At 48.6% G+C, this 27,658-nt stretch overlaps 1 pseudogene; it reads right to left on the bottom strand.

Annotated features, from left to right (window-relative positions):
• Window positions 1–791: 791 nt before the first annotated feature.
• Window positions 792–27,147, bottom strand: LOC112268659 (annotated as a pseudogene).
• Between the last annotated feature and the right edge of the window lie 511 nt (window positions 27,148–27,658).

Below are 27,658 nucleotides of genomic sequence, written 5' to 3'. Positions count from 1 at the left end.
TTCATTTAATTTTTGTAACCGGTAATGTGAATTAAAATCACCAAGTTCTGTGTAAAATAGCTATGTTTTTAAGTTGTCTAATAGGAAAAAATGAAATAATACTTAAAACTTTTAGGCATGGTGCCATATTATGAGTATATAAGCTTGGGTAAATAACACAAGTCAGTACAAAAATTGAAAATAGTACATGCTTCAGAAATACAGTATCTCGAAAGAAGTTTCTTAACTTAGGATTTAAATCTCCAAATTTGAAGGACAAACCAAGTTTTGAAATAATTTGACCACTTCTTCAATTAAGTATTTTTTCTATGGATTTAAATATAAATTATACGCCTGTGGAAAACGTGGTGTTCTATGATCAGGATAAGTCATTAATTATACTCTTAGGTTTCCAGCTCGCATGATGTATGACACGAGGTTTTCTTAGAAATTAGAATGTGTCATATTTTTCATTGCTTTCATTGTCTATACTATCCTGACTAATACTACTTACCAATTGACATATTATATTGCTAGATGAGAAATTTGATTGCTACCCTATTGAAAACAATGAAGTGTCAAATAGACACTAACAATAATAGATTTTTTGGGCGTTGACATGGTCTTCAGCATTTTAAGATGTAAGTTTAACTTCTAGGTTTTTTTGTAGCATTTACATTTACTCCTGATGCGCTCCTTGGCTGCTGGAGGTGGCCCGATCTTTCGGTGAGAGGGATAATTTCGATTTGGGGCAGAAGTAGACGTTGACGACCCGACTACACCTAACACTAGATGGTGCGCCTTAGCAATCGCTACACCAACTCCCTGTGGTTATTGACCGATCCGAAGGCGCCATCAACCTGAACACAAAGTTCCAATCCCTCCTAGCAATCGAAACAAGCAAGAATCGAGATAAGGCAATCTGACATTGCAGATGTAAATGAAGTACAATAGTCTCAAGGAGACAAGTAATGCGGTGGGGTTCCGATAGCGGTTCTGCACTAAGCTGTCGAGCACTAGAGTGAAACTCGAAGTTGTAGCAATGGCTAACTTATCTAAACAAAAACCCAACCAGCCAAAGGGGGTGGTGGCTGCACTTATATAGAGGGTGGGAGGTGGAAGAGAGCTAGGGTTTCAGATCCTAAGATGGGCTGGGCTGTTATATGGCCTTGGGCCCATTAGAAGTGCAAGTGGCAGCCCAAGCATCTTATTCTCTTCCCACGACTTTAAGTGGCTGCAGCTTCTCGCATTCTCGTGGTAGTTGCTGCACCGTTTCCTTTCACATGCGTGCCGTCATCCTCGACGTTCGACTCACTCCCATTCCTTGTGTCACGGCTCGTTCGTTTATTCCTAATCAAAATATGAGCATCTGATTTAAGCAGCATCATATTCTCATTTAGATTTCCCATAGTACCAAGAAACGAAAGTACCTGATAATTGAGTTGGCGTGCACGCGCACAAGTAATCGGTCCTTGTAATGCCGCGGTTGTATCTGTGGGGTGGATGTCCTCATCATCCTCCCCTTCTTGAAATGGAGTTGTCCGCGACACCATCTCATCATCCTCGCCCAAGTAGTGTTTCAAATCTGCAATGTTAAATGTGAGACTAACTCCACCATAATCTGCAGGCAGTTCAAGTTGATATGCATTATCATTTATTTTCGCTAGAACCTTGAAAGGGCCATCAGCACGTGGCATGAGTTTAGAACTACGCAAATCAGGAAACCGATCCTTTCTTAGGTGTAACCTAACAAGATCACCTGGTTGAAAAACAACCTCTTTTCTCCCTCTATCACCAGCAAGTTTATACTTGTCATTCACGCGCTCAATGTTGGCTTTAGTGGTCTCATGTAATTTTAGAACCATTTCAGCCTGTGCGCTAGCATCAAGATTAATCTTTTCAGAAGTTGGAAGGGGCAGCAAATCATTGGGTGCACGAGGAATAAAACCATAGACAACATCAAAAGAGCATAACTTAGTAGTAGAATGCAACGAACGATTGTAAGCAAATTCAACATGAGGCAAGCATTCTTCCCACAATTTTAAGTTTTTCTTTAAAACAGCCCTAACTAGGGTTCGATCTTTGTGCTTACTGTGCTAGTCCCTGGACCGACTCACTAGCACACACAGTTTCATGATGAAGTATACAGAAACAAAGGTCAAAAGTACTTTATTACATCGCATCATCCAGAATTTAAATAGTACTTACAACGTCGCACGACCTCTTGGCCAGCATAAAACAAAACTGTGTCAACATCATAAAAACAATGTTTCAAAATTACTGCAGCGGAAAAGGGTAGAACATAAGGGCCACACTACTCCAAGGTGAGAGCATGTTGGAATGTAAACACATGACCCTCAACATAACGACGAACCTCACTCATCGTCAGATCCACCTGCATTGTTATTTGCAGCCACTACGTGGTCAATACATTTGAATGTATTGGCAAGTTCACCATAGTTATAAAGGATCTACCAAGTACATGCATAATTTGGCTAGGTGGAGTTTGGCTGTTTGCATAAAAGCATCATAGTTCAATCCTATCATTTTTAAACAAATAGTTTTAAATTCTAATGGACACGGGGTAGAAAGACCCATGCTCCTATTAACCTAGGCACATTGAGTAGAAACATCAATACTCCTATCCAGTTCAATCCATTCATTTTATTAGGAAATTAGAATGAGTGAGACCTTCCTTACAACCCCAATATCTAGTTGCTCATAATTGTCCGTAACCGGGGACACGGCTAAGTACTTAGTTTGACACTCTCGAGAGGTGGTACACTTTACCCACAAGAAATCGACGTGTTAATCCCTTGCTGTCCTCAGGGTAGAGTAGCAACGGCATCGACTACAGGAATTTTCAGAACATAATTCACCAGACCACCTGAGGGACGCGCCCCCACCTACACTGCTACATACCGATGTCACCTCGGATCCGGGTTCATATTTCTTACATCCATCCTGGCAGAGCCCATAATACCATGTGGTTGTACTGGAAGCTATTAAACAGGAAACTAGTCCAGTCTCTGGTTACCCTGGGTGGCATCCCACATTGTGACGCAGACGCTCCCCGAATTGCACGGGGAGACGACCATGGACGCTCCCGAATCGCACGGAGAGACGACTCAGTGGGCCCCATAGAAATGCACCTAACGTCACGACATCCGAAAACTCAAAGCAGCCCACCCATGACCATGACGGTTCATTGAATTACTTGTTTTGCCATACACTAGGAAAATCATATTGTAATTCAATATTATCACATTGTAATAATACCAACCTCGTATATTATCATAGCATAGCATTTTACTACTACGATGGCAATTGGTGGTGAAGACATGGCAAGGGTATCCTATACTACTAGGAGATATCATAGCTAGCATAGATACAATAATAATCCTAACAATGCAACTAATAAAATCTAGTGCATCATAAAATAATGGGATGATGGTCAAAGTGAACTTGCCTTGATAGTAGTTGGTATTCAAGCACTCTTCACACTCACACAGTTCGCTCTCCGAGAAAACTATAAAATCAAGCAAACATGCACACACATAAACACACCATACAAACAGAAGAACATGTATGCCATGATGCAATGTAAAACATGTGACATGAGTGGGTTGATTTTATTCGGGTGATCTACTGGTCCAAGGCATTGATAATTAAACACATGTAATTAGGGTTTTAAACAAATGGCAAAGGTTAGGATTTAAACCCTAAAATAAGATTTTATTTGCATCTGCAAAACCATTTAATTCAAAATATTTATTTCTCTATCCGATTGGATAGAGGACATTAAAAGAAAATTTTGGGCACTGGTTTCATTCAAAAAGGCCTCCTAAATAATTAGTTATGATTTAAATGGTATTAAGCACTATTCTGTAATTTGAATGTGATTCAAATATTCAAATTTGAAATTGGACAGTTCCAAAAGATTCTACATTGCCTAAGGATTCCAAAAAGGTGTGGATCATTAAATTTGGCCAAACAGATTAAAAGATATAATCATTTGAAGGTACAGGGGCTTTTCTGCAAAAGTGCCTTTTTAATAACCCGGGGATTAAAATTAGATTTTTCTTTCTATTTTACCGTGCCACGTGTCAGCATCTAATAGGCGCGTACCGGTTCAATTAAAATAAAAACCTAGGACCTAATCTGGACCGTGGGATCACGATCGGACGGTTGGGCGGCTAGGGTTTTACCTCCGCGGCGGCGGCAGTCACCGGAGACGGAGGGGACGGCGGCGCGGGCACGGGCGGGCGGCTCCTCCGGTGAAGCTGACAGCGTGGGGAGGTCACGGGGAGGCACGGCGCGGCACGGCGAGGTCGGGGACGCGGTCGGCGGGGTGCGGGGCGGTCGGAGGCGACGCCTAGGTAGGAGATGAGCGCGGCGGCGCGGGTGGAACTCCGGCGAGCTTCGGGTGACGACGGGGGCGGCGCTACGGGGCATAAAACGGCAAAAAGAGCGCGTCAAACGGTGTGGAACGGAGAGGGAAGAAAGAAGAGCCAAGTCGCGGCGGCTATGACTCACCGGCGAGGTCGGGGCGACGCGAGAACGCGGCGGCGCGAAGCTTTTCCGGCGAGGGATTGGGCGGCGTGGGCGCCGCGATTCGGGGAGGCAAGAGATGGGAAAGAAGCGCGGCAGCGAGGACTTTATAGGGATGCGGGCTGCGCGTTTTGGGAAGGTTGGGGTGAGGAGATTGCGGTAGTGAGCGCGCGGGGACGGCGGCCGGGAATCGCGGCGGCGGCGCGGGCACTTTCCTTCGGGAACGAAGGCCCTGACAGGTGGGCCCCACCTGTCAGTGGCAGCGGGCGGGCGCGCGGGCGGACCGGGCGGGCTGGGCCGGCTCGCATGCGGTCGGGCGTGGTCGGTTCTGGGCCGGTTCGGCCCAAGCGGTCAGACCGGTCCGATTCTCCTCTTTTTTTTCTTTTAGCCCTTTTCTTTTTCTGTTTTTCTCAATTTTTTGATATCTTTTGATTTTGAACTCCAAATTGGTCCAAATAAATTCCAGAAAATTTGAAAAATCATGTTCTAGCATGATACAACTTTTGGGAGTGATTTCCCCTCAAAATAAAATATACAAAAATACATTTGCCCTATAAATGCCTTTAGGGCTATATAGCTATTTAAATAAAATACTTTTTCAACTCCAAACAATTATCCAAAAATTATGGGATAGCTTATATATGCATTAAACCCCTTTTATACATAAAACCTATTAGTTTGAAGATACAAAGCTCAAATGGGTGTAAAACCCTAAGGTTCAAGTTTAAATAAAAACTTTTAAAGCCTTTTTGAGATTCAAATTTGAATTCAAACATGCAATTGTGGCATGATGCTCATGGATGCAATGCTCATGTAAAGGTTTGAAATTTTGGGATGTTACAGTTTGTCCATCAGTTTGGGGATGACAAGTAGTGCTAAACAATAATTTTGGCCCCAATTTTGCCCATAAACACCTCCAAAAGTGGCTCAAGAATTTGGTGTCCCGATCTGAAACTATAGTGTTGGGCACACCATGCAAGCGTACAACATCTTTAAAATCTGCATCTTGCACATATTGTTCTTTGATGGTCTCCAAACCAAAGATTTTGAAGTCAAGTTGTGAAAGCATGGTATAACGGCGTGATAAAGCATCCGCAATAACATTGTCCTTTCCCTTCTTGTGTTTGATTACATAGGGAAAAGACTCAATGAATTCAACCCATCTAGGATGCCTACGGTTCAATTTTGCTTGGATGTGAATATGCTTCATCTGAATGTATAACAAATTCTTTGGGCCATAAATAATGTTGCCAAGTTTCGAGGGTTCGAACTAGAGCATATAATTCTTTGTCATAAGTAGAATAGTTCAATGTAGGCCCGCCTAATTTCTCACTAAAATAAGCAACAGGTTTGTCCTCTTGTAATAACACACCTCCCAAACCAATTCCACTAGCATCACTTTCAAACTCAAAGGTTTTGTTAAAATCAGGAAGTTGGAGTAAAGAAGCATGTGTCAACTTATCTTTCAATATGTTGAACGCCTCTTCTTTCATAGGTCCCCAAACAACGGTAGCATCCTTCTTTGTGAGCTCATTTAGAGGGGCAGCAACGGTGCTGAAATCTCTCACGAAGTGCTGATAGAATCCAGCGAGGCGAAGAAAACTCCTCACTTGAGGACCGTCTTCGGCGGTGGCCAGCTTTGGATAGCTTCAACTTTGGCTTTGTCCACTTCAATTCCCTGCGGTGTCACAACATAGCCAAGAAAAGAAACTCGATCCGTGCAAAAGGTGCACTTGTCAAGGTTACCAAACAAGCGTGCAGTCCGTAAGGCATCAAAAACAGCATGCAAGTGATTTAAATGATCCTCTAAATACTTGTTGTAAATCAAGATATCATCAACGTAAACTACCACAAAGCATCCAATAAAAGACCGTAAAACCTCATTCATTAGTCGCATAAAGGTGTTGGGGGCATTCGTCAAACCAAAAGGCATAACTAGCCACTCATAGAGACCGAATTTAGTTTTAAAGGCAGTTTTCCATTAATCTCCAAGGTTCATACGGATCTGGTGGTAACCACTATGCAAATCAACCTTAGAGAACATGGTAGAGCCATTCAACTCATCAAGCATGTCATCCAACCGTGGAATTGGATGGCGGTAGCGAATGGTAATATTGTTGATAGCTCTACAATCAACACACATGCGGGAGGATCCATCTTTCTTTGGTACCAAAAGAATAGGGACAGCACATGGGCTAAGAGACTCACGAATGTAACCTTTGTCGAGCAGCTCCTGCACTGGTCGCTGAATCTCCTTTGTCTCCTCGGGGTTGGTACGGTATGGTGCTCTATTGGGAAGTGCAGCCCCGGGAATCAAATCAATTTGGTGCTCTATCCCGCGGACCGGTGGTAATCCTGGTGGTGTCTCTTGTGGAATGACATCCTCGAACTTCTACAAAATGTTAGCAACAGCAGGGGGAAAAGAGGAAGGCAGATTCTCAAGCGAAAACAAAGCCTCTTTGCAAATAATGGCATAGCAAGTAGAGACACAAGCGTCAATTTCAGAAAATATCAGATTTGGGTGCACTTGTTTGCCCTCTATTTTAGCTTTGGCCAGATTTTTAGCTCTACTAGCCTGAGAAAGATCATCCTTTAAAATCTGTTCAGGAGTCATTGGTTTGAGGCCAGTCTTCTTTCCATTATGCACAAGAGAGTATTGGTTAGTTCTACCATCATGAATTGACTCTCTATCATATTGCCAAGGTCTACCAAGTAACAAGGAACAGGCTTGCATAGGTACAACATCACAATCAACAAAATCAGCACATGTACCAATTGCAAAATGTGCACGAATAGTTCAGGTTACCTTGACCTTACCACCGTTATTAAACCATTGGACATAGTAGGGGTAGGAGTCCGGCCTGGTTGTGAGAGCAAGCTTCTCAACCAAATCCAAACTAGCCAAGTTGTTGCAACTCCCTCCATCAATGATGATACAAACATCCCGCTCCTTGATAACGCCACATGTTTGGAACAAGTTGTGGTGCTGATTTTGGTCAACCGGTCTGGGCTGCACACTTAACACACGTTGGGTGACAAGGCTCTTATATTGATCAGCGTGTTAAGCACCCATCATCTCCATTTCTTGCTCAGCCGCGCCCTCCGTTTTCTCTTTGTCAGCAATCAAAGCATAGGTGTCCTCATCAAGGTCACTAGCTGAATCGTAGGCCCCATCTTCACATGTTTGGTAGGGCAATCCTTGCGGAAATTACCATAACCCTTGCATTGGTGGCATTGCACATCTCCTGTTCGTCCCGTGGAGCCTATAGATGATGTGCTCGGGGTTTGGGCAGCCGGCGTACTTTTAGTCGTAGTTAGGGACACCGTACTCGAACGTGTTTGCCAGGAGCTTGTTTTGTTGGAGGAGGTGGTTGCAGCAGCCGTGCGGGTAGGAGGGGCTGAAGTGGTGCGTGGTTTCCACGAAGTAGTGCGACCTGCAGAAATGTTAGCTCTTGTCTTCGGTTGGCGGTCATGCACTTCACGTTCAGCTTTGCAAGCAAGGTGGAATAAACGGGTTATATTATTGTACTCCTTATAATCAAGTATGGTTTGAATATCCCGGTTTAATCCACCTACAAACCTTGCCATCATGGCCTCATTATCCTCAATGATACCACAACGAATCATACCGGTTTGCATCTCTTGATAATAGTCCTCTACAGATTTTGTGCCTTGATTTAGGCGTTGCAACTTACCTAGCATTTCACGTTGATAGAAAGGAGCCACAAATCTAGTTCTCATGGCAAGTTTTAGGGCAGTCCACGTGGTGGGAATATTATCAGCATATAACCTACAATGTTCACTCCACCACGTTGAAGCAAAACCAGTAAACTCACAAACATCGGTTCTAACTTTTCTATCTTCAGAAAAGTCATGGCAAGTGAACCGTTGTTCTACCTCTAGTTCCCAAGTAAGGTAAGCATCAGGGTCATAGCGACCCACAAATGGCAGCATAGAAAACTTAACCTTAGGGACATCAAAATCATCACGTAACTACAGACGTGGACCCATATCACGTTGGTTATGACGCAGCCGACGATGTGGGCGGTCGTTCTTGCGGTTGGCGTCACGTGGGTCCTCTGAATCAGTAGCATAATCGGAATCATCACTGTCGTACCAGTGGCCCACGGGGTCCCACTTATACGGGACGCGTGGGTTGCGACTAATGAAGCCCCGCCAGGTTGGCCTCCCGGGAAGGATAGAGCCGGGAAGCTCGCCCCAAAGAGACGGCCATTGGCGAAGGCAAAGCTGAGAACCGGAACAGGAGAAGCGCCCGCTTCGGCGAATACCCGGGAACTCTGGTCCCGAGAAGTGGAAGGCATGTTGCCCCGGCAATGAGTTGGGCGCGCTTGCCGGGAAGGGGCTCGCAGCAACCCACGCTCGGGCATGCAAATGGGGCCCGCAGAACAGTGAAGACATGATGAGACAGCGGACTATGCATTTAATGCACCGACAGGGGTCACATCGGCAGAGCTAGTGTTGCTCAGCAAGGCTAGAGCGGCTACCCTATAAATTCATTTTTTTTACCGTGTACAGTGGCCTGGGCGCTGCATGACGCCCAACGTGGATCAACAGTAGAGAAACTCGTGTGGCGATGACACGCATGCTGCTAACGTGTCGCGTTGCATGGCTTGGCACCTGTGGTATCCCCTTAGCTATAAAAGGAGGACCAATGCCACCGGTTAAAGCGTTCCAACCCTAGTCAGTAGCAAGCAACATTGTGTTCACCCATAGCAGAGTTCCTTAGAGGGACAAGTAGCCAACCCGGGAACCCCCCGGGCAATCTGTAAAGCATACTCATTCGTGAATACAACCAAGAGTAGGACGTACGGTGTTACACCTCCGGGTGGCCCGAACCTGGGTAAATCTGTTTGTCGACATTTCGTGTCTTTGGTCACGCCGGCGATCGGTGGAGCGATCTCCTCGCCCCCCACCGAACAACAAAGGGGGTGTCCAGCATCCCCGGTGCTGGAGACCCGTGCTCCGACATCTGGCGCGCCAGGTAGGGGGGCGTGCAGAGAACTTCGGGTGACCGATGTTGTCATCGGCTTCGTCATCAACCACATCGTCTACATCAGCTCGCCATGCCGCCCAAGAAGGCAAACGAGCCCCGGGTCGACTTGCGCGACACGCTTGCCATGCGCACTCGATCCCACGTCGCCGCATGTGCGTCGCAAGGCCAGGGGGACCAGGGGTCCCCCCAACATTAGCAACCTCAACAGCAACCGCAGCTGCTACCGCCACCTCCTCGGGCGTCGATGGACAACCGTCCGAGGGGACCTGCGGCGCCTAGCGCCGGAGCCAGTCGCACGGGCGACCTCAACGTCGCATGTGCTGGCCAGTGAGTTCACTCATGGGCTGAGGACGCGCCGAAACAGCCACGTCACGACCACAGTGCGTCACATACAACGCCAGTGGGATCTCAGCCCTCTCAACCGAGGGCACCGGGTGAACGGGTGGACGGCAGCAGGTCTGAGAACCGGCAGCCTCCCGCCCAGACCCCGACGGAAGCTATCATCGCCGCACGTGTCATGGTGCGCTACGAGCCACCGCAGGGCACGCCGGCGCACAACGTGTGGAGGGCGGAGCTGGACGCGCTCCTCGCGCTCGCCGCCCAACAACCGCAAGGTGAGGGTGGCCCGGCCAGTTCGGGCCGAGGATAGAACCCGGGACGCGGGGACGCTCGCCGTGCCTCGGGGCGAGGAGAGCCTAGGATTACTCGGACTCGTTACCAACCGTCACGCTAGGTGACGCGCGAGATGTCCTGAACGCCCGCCGGCAGGAAGATCTTCGCCAGTGCTTGCAGCACCGACAGCGGCGTGAAAAAGAGCGTCAGCGTCCTGAGGAGCAGGAAGATGCTCCCGTTGGCGCCGATGACGGCTGCGCCGCGTTCACCCGCGAGCTGCGCCGGGTGACATGGTCCTGCAAGTTCCGAGCGCCAATGCTCGGGACGTAGGACGGGACCGTGAATCCCAAGGATTTCCTCATGACCTACACGTTGGGCATGCTTCCTATCAGTGCCGACGACAAGGTCAGGGCCAACTGGTTCCTGATGGTCCTGAAAGGATCAGCGCGAACTTGGTTGCTTAACTTGCCCGCCGGGTCCATTGCCTCCTGGGCTGACCTGCGCGAGCAGTTCGTGAACGCGTTCCAGGACGGCTACAAGTGCCCGGGAACCATGGCGGAGCTGCACACGGTGGTGCAGAAGCCGGGGGAGACGTTGTGGGACTTCACCAACAGGTTCTCCAACATCTCCTACTCCATCCCAGAGGCAGAAGCGGCCGCCATCATCAACACGTATGCCATCAACGTCCGCGACCCGAAGATGCGTGAGAAGCTGAACACGCACCGGATCTGGACTACTAGGGATCTGTACGCTCTCGCGCACAAGTGCGCGATGGCCGAGGAAGGGCGCCTAGCGTCTAAGCGTGCCGCCAAAGCGGCGGCGAACCCACCTGAGGGCTCCGGGAAGAAGGGCTCCCGGAAACGCGGCGGGAAGAAGCAAGTGCTTGCCGCGGAACCGGTGGCTCCCTAGAGGCCCACCAAGAAGGCGGCGTCCGCAGGAGCATCGGGTAGCAAGCCGGCAGCGGCCACATGCTGCCCCATCCACACCAACGCCACCCACGACGCACAGGACTGCCGCACTCTCCAGACCATCAAGGAGAAGCGCGAGCAGCACCACGAGGTGCGCCGTGCTACCGGAGCTTGCTTCAACTGCGGGGACATCGGGCACATCTCCCGCGACTGCCCGAAGAACCCCCGTAACGGAGCGGGCTGTGGTGCGGCCAGCAGCGGCGACAAGGGAGAACCCGCGGGGGGTCGCGGTCAAGGCCATGGCGGCAAGGACCGGCCTCCCCCGGGGACGAGACAGGCCTTGTGCTGAACAGTGCAAGGATGACTATAGCGACGACGTCGACGAGCCCAGCTTCCAGGAGCCCCACGATGTCGCGCGCATCCACGGGGGAGCATACGCTCTCATGTCTCACACCGCCGGGAAGTGGCTCACCCGTGAGGTGTGCGCCCTCCACCCCAGCGTGGAGGCACAACAGCCGTTGAGGTGGTCGCACGTGCCAATCACCTTCAACTCGGACGATCACCCGATCCGTCCCTTGGGATCAGGGGTACTACCCCCCGTGGTATCACCGATCATTAACAACGTGACGGTGACCAAGGTTCTATTGGACAACAGAGCAAGCCTTAACCTCTTGTCCGCCAAGTTGGTGGAAAAGCTTCAGCTGCCCCTAGAGCAAATGAAGCCCATCGACCCATTCCGAGGGATCAACCCCGGAGTGGTGCAGCCCATGGGGCGAATCACGCTCCCGGTGACTTTTGGGTCCCGGGAAGCGTTCCGGACCGAGCACGTTGTCTTCGACGTAGCTCACACCCCGTTGCCGTACAACGGGATCATTGGTTGGCTGGCACTGATCAAGTTCATGGCGGCGACTCATTGCGCCTATGGTGTGATGAAGATGCCGTCAACATACGGTGTGCTCTCCATCAAGTGCGACCTAAAGGACGCTGCTTGGTGCGTGGGCGTGGTCGTAAAGACCTCCGCAGTAGCGGATTCCGGCGACTACGACGTTGCCGGGAACGAGGATCCACTTGCGGGTGAGCAGCCCGCACAGAAGAAGGCGTGAGCCACCCCCGGGTAGGATGCCGGGGGTGGTACCAGCTCCAGCCCGCGCGTCGGCAAGGACGTGAAGCTGAAGGAAGAGGGTGCCAAGGTCAAGAAGGTACCCCTGCAGGCCGGCAATGAGGTGGGCACCGTTTTTATCAGTGCGAGCCTCGGCGACAAATAGGTAAGCGCCCTCATCGCCTTCATCCGGGGAAATTCGGACGTGTTTGCTTGGGAGCCATCGGATCTTCCCGGAGTCCCTCGGGAGGTGATCGAGCATCGGCTGGCGGTGTGGCCAGACGCGCCCCCTGTCAAGCAGAAGGTTTTTCCGGCAAGCACAACAACGTAAGGACTTCATCCAACAAGAAGTGGAGAAGCTCAAGAATGCCGGGACAATCAGGGAAGTGTTGCACCCCACTTGGTTAGCAAATCCTGTTGTAGTCCCAAAGGCTCGAAATAAATTGCGCCTGTGTGTAGATTTCACAGATCTTAATCGTGCATGCCCTAAGGACCCCTTCCCTGTACCCCGTATTGATCAAATAGTAGATTCCACAACGGGTTGTGAGTCGTTGTGCTTTTTAGATGCCTTCTCTGGCTACCATCAGATCAAGATGGTAGTCGAAGATGAGGAGAAAATAGCGTTTATTGTTGGAAATATGCCCTAGAGGCAATAATAGATTTGTTATTATCATATTTCATTGTTCTTGATAAATGTTTATTGCCCATGCTATAATTGTATTGATTGGAAACTCAAATACATGTGTGGATAAATAAACAAATACCGTGTTCCTAATACGCCTCTACTAGATTAGCTCGTTGATTAAAGATGGTTAAGGTTTCCTAACCATAGACATGTGTTGTCATTTAATAACGAGATCATATCATTAGGAGAATGATGTGATGGACAGACCCAAACCTAAACATAGCTTTTGATCGTGTCACTTAAGTTTAAGTTGCTTATGTTTTATTATGTCAAGTATTATTTCTTTAGACCATGAGATCATGCCACTCCCTAGTACCGGAAGAATACTTTGTGGGCATCAACCGTCATCTCGTAACTGGGTGATCATAAAGGTGTTTTTCAGGTATCCCAGAAGGTGCTTGTTGGGTTGTATGGATCAAGACTCAGTGTCCAGCTTCGGCAAAAGATAGAGAAAAGATGAATAGTATCCCCTATGCCTCAGCCATAGGCTCTATTATGTATGCCATGCTGTGTACTAGACCAGACGTGTGTCATGCTGTTAGTTTGACTAGCAGGTACCAAAGTGATCCAGGAGTGGAACACTGGACAGCAGTTAAGAATATCCTTAAGTACCTAAAAAGGACTAAAGAAATGTTTCTCGTTTATGGAGGTGACGAACAGCTCGTCGTAAAGGGTTACGTCGATGCTAGTTTTGACACTGATCCGGCTGACTCTAAGTCTCAATCCGGATACGTATTTATTTTGAATGGTGGTGCAGTTAGCTGGAGGAGTTCCAAGCAGAGCGTTGTGGCAGCATCAACAACTGAAGCGGAATATGTGGCTGCTTCAGAAGCGGCACAGGAAGGAGTTTGGATGAAGGAGTTCATATCTGAACTTGGTGTGGTTCCGAGTGCGTTGGATCCCATGGACATCTATTGTGACAACACTGGTGCCATAGCCAACGCCAAGGAGCCGAGGTCTCACAAGAATTCCAAGCATATTAAACGCCGGTTTCACACTATTCGTGAATATGTCAAGGATGGTGACATAAAGATTTGCAAAGTACATACGGATCTGAATGTCGCAGACCCGTTGACTAAACCTCTTCCACGAGCAAAACATGATCAACACCAAGACTCCATGGGTGTTAGATTTATTACAATGTAAACTAGATTATTGACTCTAGTGCAAGTGGAAGACTGTTGGAAATATGCCCTAAAGGCAATAATAAATTTGTTATTATCATATTTCATTGTTCTTGATAAATGTTTATTGCCCATGCTATAATTGTATTGATTGGAAACTCAAATACATGTGTGGATAAATAAACAAATACCGTGTCCCTAATACGCCTCCACTAGATTAGCTCGTTGATTAAAGATGGTTAAGGTTTCCTAACCATAGACATGTGTTGTCATTTAATAACGAGATCATATCATTACGAGAATGATGTGATGGACAGACCCAAACCTAAACATAGCTTTTGATCGTGTCACTTAAGTTTAAGTTGCTTATGTTTTATTATGTCAAGTATTATTTTTTTAGACCATGAGATCATGCCACTCCCTAGTACCGGAAGAATACTTTGTGGGCATCAACCGTCATCTCGTAACTGGGTGATCATAAAGGTGTTTTTCAGGTATCCCAGAAGGTGCTTGTTGGGTTGTATGGATCAAGACTGGGATTTGTCACTCCTTGTGACGGAGAGATATCTCTGGGCCCTCTCGGTAATATAACATCCTAATGAGCTTGCAAGCATGCGACTAATGTGTTTAGTTGCGGGGGTATTATATTACGGAACGAGTAAAGAGAACTTGCCGGTAACGAGATTAAACTAGGTATGGCGATACCGACGATCAAATCTCGGGCAAGTAATATATCGCGAGACAAAGAGAATTGGATACTGGATTAATTGAATCCTCGACATAGTGGTTCAACCGATGAGATCTTCGTGGAATATGTGGGAACTGTTATGGACATCCAGGTCCCGCTATTGGTTATTGATATTTGATCATGTCCACATGTTCTCGAACCCGTAGGGTCACACACTTAACGTTTCATGTTGCTTGGGTTAGATGAGATAAATGATGATGATATCGAATTATGATTCGGAGTCTTGGATGGGATCCTAGACGCAACGAGGAGCTCCGGAATGTTCCGGAGATAAAGATTTATATATGGAAAGTTGTTTTCAGGGTTCTGGAAAGTTTGGAATATTTCCCGGTTTTGACCGGGAAGCTTCTAGAAGGTTCCGGAGGGATCCGGAGGGTTCCACCTTGAGGCCCACCTATCCCTGGGCTAAATGGGCCTGTGAGGGAGCACCCTGGCCTTAATGGGCCGAGGGGCTAGCCCACAGGGCCCATGCGGCCAGGAGGAGAGTCCTGGCCGCGGGAGAGTCCTGGCCGCATGAGAGTCCTGGCCGCCGGAGAGTCCTGGCCACGGGATAGTCCTGGCCGGCCACGCCTCCTCTACCCCTATATAAATAGAAAGGGGGGCAAGGGAGAGAGACACCCCAAGCTTTCAGTTGGATCTCTCTCCCCTGAGCCCTCCTCTCCTCCTCTTCTCACGCGCACGGCGTAGCCCTGCCTGTGAGAATATTCACCATAGTCACCACGCCGTCGTGCTGCCGGGATCTCGTCTACCTCTCCCTCTCGCTTGCTGGATCGAGGAAGGAGGAGACAACGTGAAGCTGAACGTGTGGATACCAAGGAGGTGCTGTCCGTTCGGCACTGAGATCGATCTCATTGAAAGTTCCACTACACCAACAACGATCTCGTGATCGTAACGCTTAGCGGTCTACGAGGGTATGGTGTTCATGATCCCTCTCGTTACATACATCTAGTATATATATTCTTGGGTTTTCTTCCGCACTTCTCGTAGGAAATTTTTTGTTTCCTATGCAACGAACCTAACAGTGGTATCAAAGCTAGATCTATGCGTAGATGTTTTGTACGAGTAGAACACAATTTAGTTGTGGGCGTTGATGTTCATATTGCTACCTCCTTTGTGCACTATCGGATTTTGCGGGATAGTGGGATGAAGCGACTCGGACCAACCTTACTTGTCTTCGCACAAGAGACCGGTTCCGCAATTAACATGCAACTTGTATTGCATAAGGCGGCTGGCGGGTGTCTGTCTCTCCCACTATAGTTGAAATCTGATTTGCAATGGGAGGCCTATATGGTTAATAAGCAATTTGTATATCACCGTTGTGGCTTTTGCGTAAGTAAGAACGGTTCTTTTAGTGCAGCCCCTAAAGCCACGTAAAACATGCAACAACAAAGTAGAAGCGTCTAACTTGTTTTTGCAGGGGCATGTGATGTGGTATGGCCAAGATATGATATAATATATTTGATGTATGAGATGATCATGTTTTGTAATATTTCACGACTTGCATGTCGATGAGTTTGGCAACCGGCAGGAGCCGTATGGTTGTCTCATTAATTATTGTATGACCTTCGTGTCAATGATTTAATCGCCATGTAATTGCTTTACTTTATCGCTAGTAGTAGCAATAGTCGTAGTAGCAATAGTTGGTGGAGGCAACTATACATGACGCCCGAGGACCTAGGCGCCATGCTGGTGATGATGGAGATCATGCCCGTGCTTTGGAGATGGAGATCAAAGGCACACGAAGAGAAGGCCATATCATGTCACATTATTTATGCATGTGATGTTTATCCCTTTTATGCATCTTATTTTGCTTAGTTGACGGTAGCATTATAAGATGATCCCTCATTGTTAATATCAAGATAATAATGTGTTCTCCCTTAGTATGCACCGTTGCAAAAGTTCGTCGTTTTGAAGCACCACGTGATGATCGGGTGTTATAAACTCTACGTTCGCATACAACGGGTGTAAGCCAGTTTTACACATGCAGGAATACTTTGGTTAACTTGACGAGCCTAGCATGTACAGACATGGCCTCGGAACACAAGGAACCGAAAGGTTAAACATGAGTCATATGAATGATGTGATCAACATGCTGATGTTTACCATTGAAGCTACTCCATCTCACGTGATGATCGGACTTGGTGTAGTGGATTTGGATCATGTGTCACTAAACAACCCGAGGGATGTTGATTTTAGTGGGAGTTCATTAGTAATTTGATTAGCTTGAACTTATTATCATGAACTTAGTCTAATTGCCTTTGCAAATATGCTGTAGATCAATGGCTCGTACTACGTTCAATATGAATACTCTCCTAGAGAAAGATAAACTGAAGTCTAATGGAAGTAACTTTACGGACTGGTTCCGGAATGTGAGGATTATCCTCGAAGCTGCCAAAAAAGCTTATGTTTTTGATGCAGCGCTTGGTGCAGAACCCGCAGCAACTGAGTCTGCTGACGTTAGGAACGTTTGGCTGACTCAATCTGAGGACCACAATGTAGTTAGGTGCGGCCTCTTGCTTGGTATGGAACCTGAGCTCCAAAAGCGTTTTGAGCACCACTCGGCATATGCTATGATTGGGGAACTGAATACTTTATTTCAGACCCAAGCCCGTGCGGAGAGGTATGATGCCTCCGAAAGGTTCTTTAACTGCAAGATGGAGGAGAACAGCTCCGTTAGCGAGCACGTGCTCAGAATGTCTGGGTACGCCGACCGCCTGAGACAACTGGGAATTGAGATTCCTAATGAATTAGGCATTGACCGGGTTCTTCAGTCACTACCACCTAGCTATAAAAGTTTTGTGGTGAACTACAATATGCAAGGGATGGATAGGACACTTCCTCAGCTCCTCGCGATGTTAAAAACTGCGGAGGTGGAAATCAAAAAGGAGCATCAAGTGTTGATGGTCAATAAGACCACCAGTTTCAAGAAGGCAAAGGGTAAGAAGGGAAATTTCAAGAAGGGTGGCAAAACTGTTGCCACTCCCGCGAAGAAGCCCAAATCTGGACCTAAGCCGGATACTGAGTGCTTCTACTGCAAGGGGACTGGCCACTGGAAGCGTAACTGCCCCAAGTACTTGGCAGATAAGAAGGCTGGCAACGTCAAAGGTATATTTGATATACATGTTATTGATGTGTACCTTACTAGTACTCGTAGTAGCACCTGGGTATTTGATACTGGTTCAGTTGCTCACATTTGTAACTCGAAACAGGAGCTACAGAATAAACGAAGACTAGCAAGAGATGAGGTGACTATGCGCGTCGGGAATGGATCAAAAGTTGATGTGATCGCCGTCGGCACGCTCCCTCTACATTTATCTTCGGGATTAGTTTTAAACCTTAGTAATTGTTATTTGGTGCCTGCGTTGAGCATGAACATTATATCAGGATCTTGTTTAATGCAAGACGGTTATTCATTTAAATCAGAGAATAATGGTTGTTCGATTTATATGAGTAATATCTTTTATGGTCATGCACCACTTGTGAATGGTTTATTTCTATTAAGTCTCGATAGTAGTGACACACATATTCATAATGTTAATGCCAAAAGGTGCAAAGTGGATAATGATAGTTCAACATATTTGTGGCACTGCCGTCTAGGTCATATTGGTATAAAACGCATGAAGAAACTCCATTCTGATGGACTACTTGAATCACTTGATTTTGAATCATTTGATACATGTGAACCATGCCTCATGGGTAAGATGACTAGAACCCCGTTTTCAGGCATAATGGAACGGGCCAGTGACTTGTTGGAGATCATACATACTGATGTGTGCGGACCAATGAGTGTTACAACGTGCGGTGGATATCGTTACTTCCTAACCTTCACAGATGACTTGAGTAGATATGGGTATATTTACTTAATGAAAAACAAGTCTGAGACATTTGAAAAATTCAAGGAATTTCAGAATGAAGTGGAGAATCATCGTAACAAGAAAATTAAATTTCTACGATCGGATCGTGGAGGTGAATATTTGAGTTACGAGTTTGGCACGCATTTAAGACAATGTGGAATTGTTTCACAACTTACGCCGCCTGGAACACCACAACGCAATGGTGTGTCCGAACGTCGTAATCGTACTTTATTGGATATGGTACGGTCTATGATGTCTCTTACTGATTTGCCACTGTCGTTTTGGGGTTATGCATTAGAGACAGCCGCATTCACTTTAAATAGGGCACCATCTAAATCCGTTGAAACGACACCGTATGAATTATGGTTTGGCAAGAAACCTAAGCTGTCCTTTCTTACAGTTTGGGGATGCGAAGCTTATGTAAAAAGGCTACAACCTGATAAGCTCGAACCCAAGTCGGAAAAATGCGTCTTCATAGGATACCCTAAAGAAACAATTGGGTACACCTTCTATCACAAATCCGAAGGAAAAGTGTTTGTCGCTAAGAACGGGTCCTTTCTAGAGAAGGAGTTTCTCTCGAAAGAAGTGAGTGGGAGGAAGGTAGAGCTCGATGAGGTTATTGAACCTTCTCTCGAATTTGAGTGTAGCGCAGCACCAGAAACTGTTCCCGTGCATCCTGCATCAGCTAGAGAGGAAGCTAATGATAATGATCATGAAGTTTTGAATGAGACAACTACTGAACTTCGCAGGTCGACGAGAACACGTAATACTCCTGAGTGGTACAATGTTCGTGTCATGAATGTCATGTTGTTGGACAACGATGAACCTGCGAATTATGAGGAAGCGATGATGAGCCCAGACTCCGAAAAATGGTTAGAAGCCATGAAATCCGAAATGGGATCCATGTATGAAAACCAAGTATGGACTTTGGTAGACTTACTGAATGACCGAAAGGCCGTTGAGAACAAATGGATTTTCAAGAAGAAAACAGATGCTGATGGAAATGTTACCGTCTATAAAGCTCGACTTGTCGCAAAAGGTTTTCGACAAATTCAAGGAGTTGACTACGATGAGACTTTCTCACCCGTAGCGATGCTAAAGTCTGTTCGGATTATGTTAGCAATTGCTGCATTTTTCGATTACGAAATCTGGCAGATGGATGTCAAAACCGCGTTCCTTAATGGTCACATTGAGGAAGAGTTATACATATTCAGCCCAAAGGTTTTGTCAATCCTAAGGATGCTAATAAGGTATGCAAACTTCAGCGTTCCATTTATGGGCTGAAGCAAGCATCTCGGAGTTGGAATCTCCGTTTTGATAAGGTGATCAAAGGGTTTGGATTTGTCCAAACTCACGGAGAAGCTTGTATTTACAAGAAAGTGAGTGGGAGCTCTGTAGCATTTCTAATACTGTATGTGGATGACATATTGCTGATTGGGAATGATATAGAACTTCTTAAAAGTGTTAAAGGCTATTTGAATAAAAGTTTTTCAATGAAAGACCTTGGTGAAGCAGCTTACATATTAGGCATCAAGATTTATAGAGATAGATCAAGACGCCTGATAGGACTTACACAAAGTACATACCTTGACAAAGTTTTGAAAAGGTTCAAAATGGATCAAGCAAAGAAAGGGTTCTTGCCCATGTTGCAAGGTAAGATATTGAGTAACACTCAGTGTCCAGCTTCGGCAGAAGATAGAGAAAAGATGAATAGTATCCCCTATGCCTCAGCCATAGGCTCTATTATGTATGCCATGCTGTGTACTAGACCAGACGTGTGTCATGCTGTTATTTTGACTAGCAGGTACCAAAGTGATCCAGGAGTGGAACACTGGACAGCAGTTAAGAATATCCTTAAGTACCTAAAAAGGACTAAAGAAATGTTTCTCGTTTATGGAGGTGACGAACAGCTCGTCGTAAAGGGTTACGTCGATGCTAGTTTTGACACTGATCCGGCTGACTCTAAGTCTCAATCCGGATACGTATTTATTTTGAATGGTGGTGCAGTTAGCTGGAGGAGTTCCAAGCAGAGCGTTGTGGCAGCATCAACAACTGAAGCGGAATATGTGGCTGCTTCAGAAGCGGCACAGGAAGGAGTTTGGATGAAGGAGTTCATATCTGAACTTGGTGTGGTTCCGAGTGCGTTGGATCCCATGGACATCTATTGTGACAACACTGGTGCCATAGCCAACGCCAAGGAGCCGAGGTCTCACAAGAATTCCAAGCATATTAAACGCCGGTTTCACACTATTCGTGAATATGTCAAGGATGGTGACATAAAGATTTGCAAAGTACATACGGATCTGAATGTCGCAGACCCGTTGACTAAACCTCTTCCACGAGCAAAACATGATCAACACCAAGACTCCATGGGTGTTAGATTTATTACAATGTAAACTAGATTATTGACTCTAGTGCAAGTGGAAGACTGTTGGAAATATGCCCTAAAGGCAATAATAAATTTGTTATTATCATATTTCATTGTTCTTGATAAATGTTTATTGCCCATGCTATAATTGTATTGATTGGAAACTCAAATACATGTGTGGATAAATAAACAAATACCGTGTCCCTAATACGCCTCCACTAGATTAGCTCGTTGATTAAAGATGGTTAAGGTTTCCTAACCATAGACATGTGTTGTCATTTAATAACGAGATCATATCATTACGAGAATGATGTGATGGACAGACCCAAACCTAAACATAGCTTTTGATCGTGTCACTTAAGTTTAAGTTGCTTATGTTTTATTATGTCAAGTATTATTTTTTTAGACCATGAGATCATGCCACTCCCTAGTACCGGAAGAATACTTTGTGGGCATCAACCGTCATCTCGTAACTGGGTGATCATAAAGGTGTTTTTCAGGTATCCCAGAAGGTGCTTGTTGGGTTGTATGGATCAAGACTGGGATTTGTCACTCCTTGTGACGGAGAGATATCTCTGGGCCCTCTCGGTAATATAACATCCTAATGAGCTTGCAAGCATGCGACTAATGTGTTTAGTTGCGGGGGTATTATATTACGGAACGAGTAAAGAGAACTTGCCGGTAACGAGATTAAACTAGGTATGGCGATACCGACGATCAAATCTCGGGCAAGTAATATATCGCGAGACAAAGAGAATTGGATACTGGATTAATTGAATCCTCGACATAGTGGTTCAACCGATGAGATCTTCGTGGAATATGTGGGAACTGTTATGGACATCCAGGTCCCGCTATTGGTTATTGATATTTGATCATGTCCACATGTTCTCGAACCCGTAGGGTCACACACTTAACGTTTCATGTTGCTTGGGTTAGATGAGATAAATGATGATGATATCGAATTATGATTCGGAGTCTTGGATGGGATCCTAGACGCAACGAGGAGCTCCGGAATGTTCCGGAGATAAAGATTTATATATGGAAAGTTGTTTTCAGGGTTCTGGAAAGTTTGGAATATTTCCCGGTTTTGACCGGGAAGCTTCTAGAAGGTTCCGGAGGGATCCGGAGGGTTCCACCTTGAGGCCCACCTATCCCTGGGCTAAATGGGCCTGTGAGGGAGCACCCTGGCCTTAATGGGCCGAGGGGCTAGCCCACAGGGCCCATGCGGCCAGGAGGAGAGTCCTGGCCGCGGGAGAGTCCTGGCCGCATGAGAGTCCTGGCCGCCGGAGAGTCCTGGCCACGGGATAGTCCTGGCCGGCCACGCCTCCTCTACCCCTATATAAATAGAAAGGGGGGCAAGGGAGAGAGACACCCCAAGCTTTCAGTTGGATCTCTCTCCCCTGAGCCCTCCTCTCCTCCTCTTCTCACGCGCACGGCGTAGCCCTGCCTGTGAGAATATTCACCATAGTCACCACGCCGTCGTGCTGCCGGGATCTCGTCTACCTCTCCCTCTCGCTTGCTGGATCGAGGAAGGAGGAGACAACGTGAAGCTGAACGTGTGGATACCAAGGAGGTGCTGTCCGTTCGGCACTGAGATCGATCTCATTGAAAGTTCCACTACACCAACAACGATCTCGTGATCGTAACGCTTAGCGGTCTACGAGGGTATGGTGTTCATGATCCCTCTCGTTACATACATCTAGTATATATATTCTTGGGTTTTCTTCCGCACTTCTCGTAGGAAATTTTTTGTTTCCTATGCAACGAACCTAACATTTATCACCTCGGTTTGCTGCTATTGTTATACATGCATGCCTTTCGGGCTAAAGAACGCGGACTCAACATTTCAGCGCGCTTTGCGTGAGTGTTTGGGACCCCAACTAGGTCGCAATATCAAGGCCTACATGGACGATATCGTCGTCAAGTCGCGGCGTGGGGACTCGCTCGTCGGTGACCTGTAGGAGACGTTCGATAATCTCCACAGGATCAAGCTCAAGCTTAACCCTGAGAAATGCACGGTCGGCGTGGACTCGGGGCACTTGTTGGGCTTCTTGGTATCTCACCGGGGAATCCAGAAGAACCCCCGGCTACCGCCTCTACCCTGGGAGCCGAGGGGCGGCCCTCCCAGGCCGTCCCCCACAAGCGGCTAGTGCAGCACCCCGTGTACTTCATCAGCACGGTGTTGCGCGATGCCCGGGTATGGTACCCGCAGGTCCAGAAGCTTTTGCTTGGGATCCTACTCGCTTCACGAAAGTTGTGCCACTACTTTCAGGCGTACAGCATCACGGTGGTGTCGGGTTTCTGCTTGGAGCAGGCCCTCATCAACCGTGAAGCCACCGGGAGGGTGGCCGAGTGGAGGATGGAGTTAGCGGAGTTCGGGCTACGTTTCGCGAATACCAAGAGCATCAAGAACGCCGCTCTCGCCGATTTCGTCGCGGAGTGGATGTCTACGGGAATAGAAGAAGAAGAGCCGGAAGCAAGCCTTCCCGGCAAATTGGATGAAGGGTACTGGGTCATGTACTTCGACGGCGCCTTCAGCCTGCAGGGTGCCGGAGCCGGAGTAGTGATGGAGTCGCCCACTAGAGATCAACTCAAGTTCGTGATTCAGCAAAGTACGAGGGGCTGCTAGCCGGGCTGCGCGCGGCAATCACCCTTGACATCAAGCGCTTGTTTGTTCGCGGGGATTCCCAACTCGTGATCAATCAAGTGAACAAGGACTACGATTGCCCCCAGATGACAGCGTACGTGGAAGAAGTGTGAAAGCTGGAGTCCAAGTTCAAGGGGCTCCGGTTTGAGCACGTGAAGCGCAAGGATAACTTTGTTGCGGATGAACTGTCAAATGGGCAGCGGAACGCAGCAGAGTGCCTCTTGGGGTATTCGTACAGAGGCATTCAAAGCCCTCTGTTGACCTCAAGTCGGTTGCCGGGGAAGCCCCTCCGGCAACCCAAGGAGACCCCACAGCTGCGGGGCACCATGCTACTGAACTTGTGGCACGCTTGAGTCGGGTACCGCCACCTTGGGCTACGAATATTATTCGTTACCTCAAGGACGGAACCCTCCCGGAAGAAGACATTGCCGCGGAGCGAGTAGCCCGACAAGCAAAGATGTACGCTCTGGTGGATGGGGATCTCTACTAGAGGCGTCCAAATGGAGTTATGCTCCTTTGCGTGCCCCAAGAGGAAGGGCGCACGCTGCTGGAGGATATCCATCGAGGCACATGTTCGCACCATGTGGCCTCCAGGGCGCTAGCTGGGAAAGCGTTCCGGCACGGCTTCTCCTGGCCGACAGCCTTAGCCGATGCCGAGCAACTAGTCAAGACCTGTGAAGCATGCCAGTTTCACGCAAAGAAGAGCAACCAGCCAGCTCAAACCCTGCAAGTCATCCCGTCCTCATGGCCATTCGCGGTCTGGGGGCTGGACATCGTCGGCAAGATGCCGAGAGCTGTCGGCGCTTACGAGTATCTCCTTGTAGCCATTGACAAGTTCTCGAAATGGGTCGAGGTGGAGCCTCTGCGAGCTGTCACAACGCAGGCGGCCATTAAGTTCTTCAAGAGCATTGTGTGCCGGTTTGGTGTGCCTAACATCATCATCATTGACACTAGCACACAATTCACTAGTGCGGTGTTCTGAGCTTACTGTGAGGACATGGGCACTAAGATCCACTTTGCCTATGTCGCTCATCTAAGGAGCAATGAGCATGTGGAGCGTGCCAACGCAGAAGTGCTGCGGGGGCTCAAGACAAGAACCTTTGACAAGCTCAAGGGCCACGGGAAGCACTGGGTCGAAGAACTCTAGCCTGTGCTGTGGTCAATTCGGACCACACCAAGTCGGGCGACGGGACAAACTCCGTTTGCCCTTGTCTACGGGGCAGAAGCTGTGCTGCCCCTCGAGCTCAAGCATGGGTCACCTCGGGTATGCGCGTACGACGATGACAGCCAACACGCGCAGAGGATTGATGACCTCAGCTTCATCGAGGAGATTCGATGCCGGGCTGCTGTGTGAGCTGCAGGCTATCAGCAGGGGCTCCATCGTTATCATGACAGGAGAGTCCGTCCCCGGGGGCTCGAGGTTGGAGACCTCGTCCTGTGCCGGTTACAAGGAACGAAGGCCGGGAACAAGTTGACTCCAAATTGGGAAGGCCCTTTCCGGGTAGTGCAGGTGACCAGGCCGGGGGCTGTCCGGCTGGAAACCGAAGAAGGCTTGCCGGTGCCCAATAGTTGGAATATTGAGAACCTGCGCAAGTTCTACCCATGAAACGATGGCGCCTTACCCACGGGTGACCCTGCGGTAGTGTGCCTCTTTAAGCTAGTGTAGCCGGGCAAGGCCCGATTGTAATCCACTAGCACAAAGATGAATAAAGATAAGTGTAGTTTCAATGAATATCGTGTTTCTTGTTAATGTTTGCCTCTGTCTCCTGCTCTAGGTGCACAGAATTGTCTCTTCATCCTTGGCTCTAAGCAGGGGGCTGCTGGAACCCTCAAAACCAAGCTCGTTCCAGGGACATCCCGAAACGAGGCCTAGCAGTTGCTAACCCGTTCACAACGTGCTACGTGCCAGCGAGGCACCATGGAATAATGAAGATGCTCACACCTAAGTCTGAGGTTGACTCTTCTGTGCCCGGGGCTTGGGAGGCAGGAGGTTATCCAGTTTGTGCTGTTTTTCGTGCATTTCGACATTTTTTCTATGCACCTTGGGCGCTGCAAGAATCTGACATGCGGTGTAAAGACGGGGACGAAGGCGCACGGTGATGCTCGTGGGGCGGTCACGGGTGTTTTCGTCTTGCGAGTAAGTTGTACATATATGGCAGTTACGTCGAGGCTTGATGCAGGAAACTGAGACAGGGCCAGTGCCTCCACGCGCCCGCCGGTGGTTCCACGTGCGTGGCGGCAAGGGCAGCACTTCGGCTATTTAAAGACCGGAGCAAGCACGACACCTACAATGGGCAAGAAGGCAAGTGATGTCGCAGAGAGGCGATGGTGGTGCATCCCTCTGCGCTAGTCGTCGAGGGTGTTCCCACCATCACGGCCCTGCCACATCACTTAGAAGAAAATACCAGAGATGGAAACAACAAACGTGAGAGGCGTAGCGAAGGCACGGTGGTGGTGCATCCCACGGCGCATACCGCTGCAGGATGCATTGCCGCCGTGTCCTTGCCACGACTCTCAAATGGCTGCTCAAAAACGCTGAGAGCATAGAAAGCTAAGTACCTCACCTTGTGTCCTCAGTTTTTCCTTTGATAGCATTGGTCAACGGGGTGAGCTCAGTTCCCATGTAGCCAGAGTGTAGGAAGGACGGGGGGAGGACACTCCCCGCACGTGACTCGCGGGCCCGTCCCGGAGACGTGTGTGCTTGGGTAGTTAATCCGCAGGTGGAGTGACTAGCCGCTGCTGTCTGGCCCCAGGTCGGCACTGCAGGTCCGTCCCGGGTCCCTGGTCCGGCTAGACACGCAGTTGGCGAGTCCCCGGGTACACAAGGTATAACAAACGAAGGACAGAGCCTCTCCCCGGCAAGCCAATTATAGGCAAAGAACAAGTAGATTGACATTAGATGAAATGAAACTGAAACAAACGAGTTCGTGATAAACATTTAAATTGATTGGGGCTAACAAAAAGTAAGTTGTAAGGCGCCTTGCGCCACTTGCAGGAAAGTAAATAAAAAGGAACAAGCAGATAATTATGCAGGAGGTGCTCCCGGAGCAGCAGCGTCAGCGTCAGGAGCCTCCTCGATGTCGGGGCCTCCTCCGGCGGCTTCTTCATCAGCGGCTTCAGCTTCATCGGCCTTGTTCTGCATCCGTGCCACCATCCGCGCCTCTTCTTCGTCTGACCAGGCGTCGAAGACCGACTCGAACGGGAAGTCGGGGTGGGTGGAGTGGACCCGGGTAAGGATTTGCCCGGCGACTTGCTCGGCTGTGAAGACGACCTGCCGATCTCCGAAAGCCGTGACGCAGTTCTCCAGGCCGTGCAGCCGGCCAACGAAGTCTGGGAAGTCACCGGGATGTCAAACCCCTGCAGTGCTTCCACCGCCGAGTCCGCCAGCTTCTTCAGCCTGGCTACCTCCTCCGTCCTGCCAGCCCGTAGCTTGGTGCACGCACCACGAGCCTCCTGGGCCTGCAGCTTGTGCTCACGGCATTCGGACTTCAGTTTACCGATCTCGGACGCCTTCTTGGTGTTGTCCTCGTCGATAAGGCGAAGCTCTTGCCGCGCCATGTCGAGCTCACCCTGAAGGGACAAGCCCGCATCCTAGGCAGCTCTCAAGGCTGCCCCCACAAGCTCACGCTCTTGGGAGCGGGCCTGGTCTTGTAGCTCCTTCTCCCAGCGCGCCGAGGCTTCAGCTGCCGTCATAGCCGCCGTCTCCAGCTCTCCGACCTCGCGAGGCGCTGGATCTCCAAGGAGTAGCTGGACCGCAAGTCCGTCTTCTCTCGGAGACGCTCTTGGAACGAACCCAGGGCCGCCTGGTGCTCTTCCTCACCCTGGGCGTGCGTGGCCTTCAGTAGTTCGAGCTCCCGCTGGTGCTCCTGCTGCAGGTCCCACAGTTGCCAGAGGACCTCGGCCTCCGGAACTCCTTGCACGGGGGGAGCCGCCCTTGCTTGTTGCGCCTGCTGGAGCTCCTCCCGGAACCGCTGCAGCTCTATGTGCTGCTCCTCCCCCTCCCGGCGCGCGGTGCCCAGTTCCGCCACCACGCGAGCATGGTGCTGTTGCGCGTCATTGAAGAAGTCGA

This window comes from Brachypodium distachyon, chromosome 4 (genome assembly GCF_000005505.3).
Source record: "Brachypodium distachyon strain Bd21 chromosome 4, Brachypodium_distachyon_v3.0, whole genome shotgun sequence".
Taxonomy (NCBI): Eukaryota; Viridiplantae; Streptophyta; class Magnoliopsida; order Poales; family Poaceae; genus Brachypodium; species Brachypodium distachyon.
The sequence above is the reverse complement of the archived record's forward strand: the minus strand, read 5'-3'. Positions and strand labels throughout refer to the sequence as shown.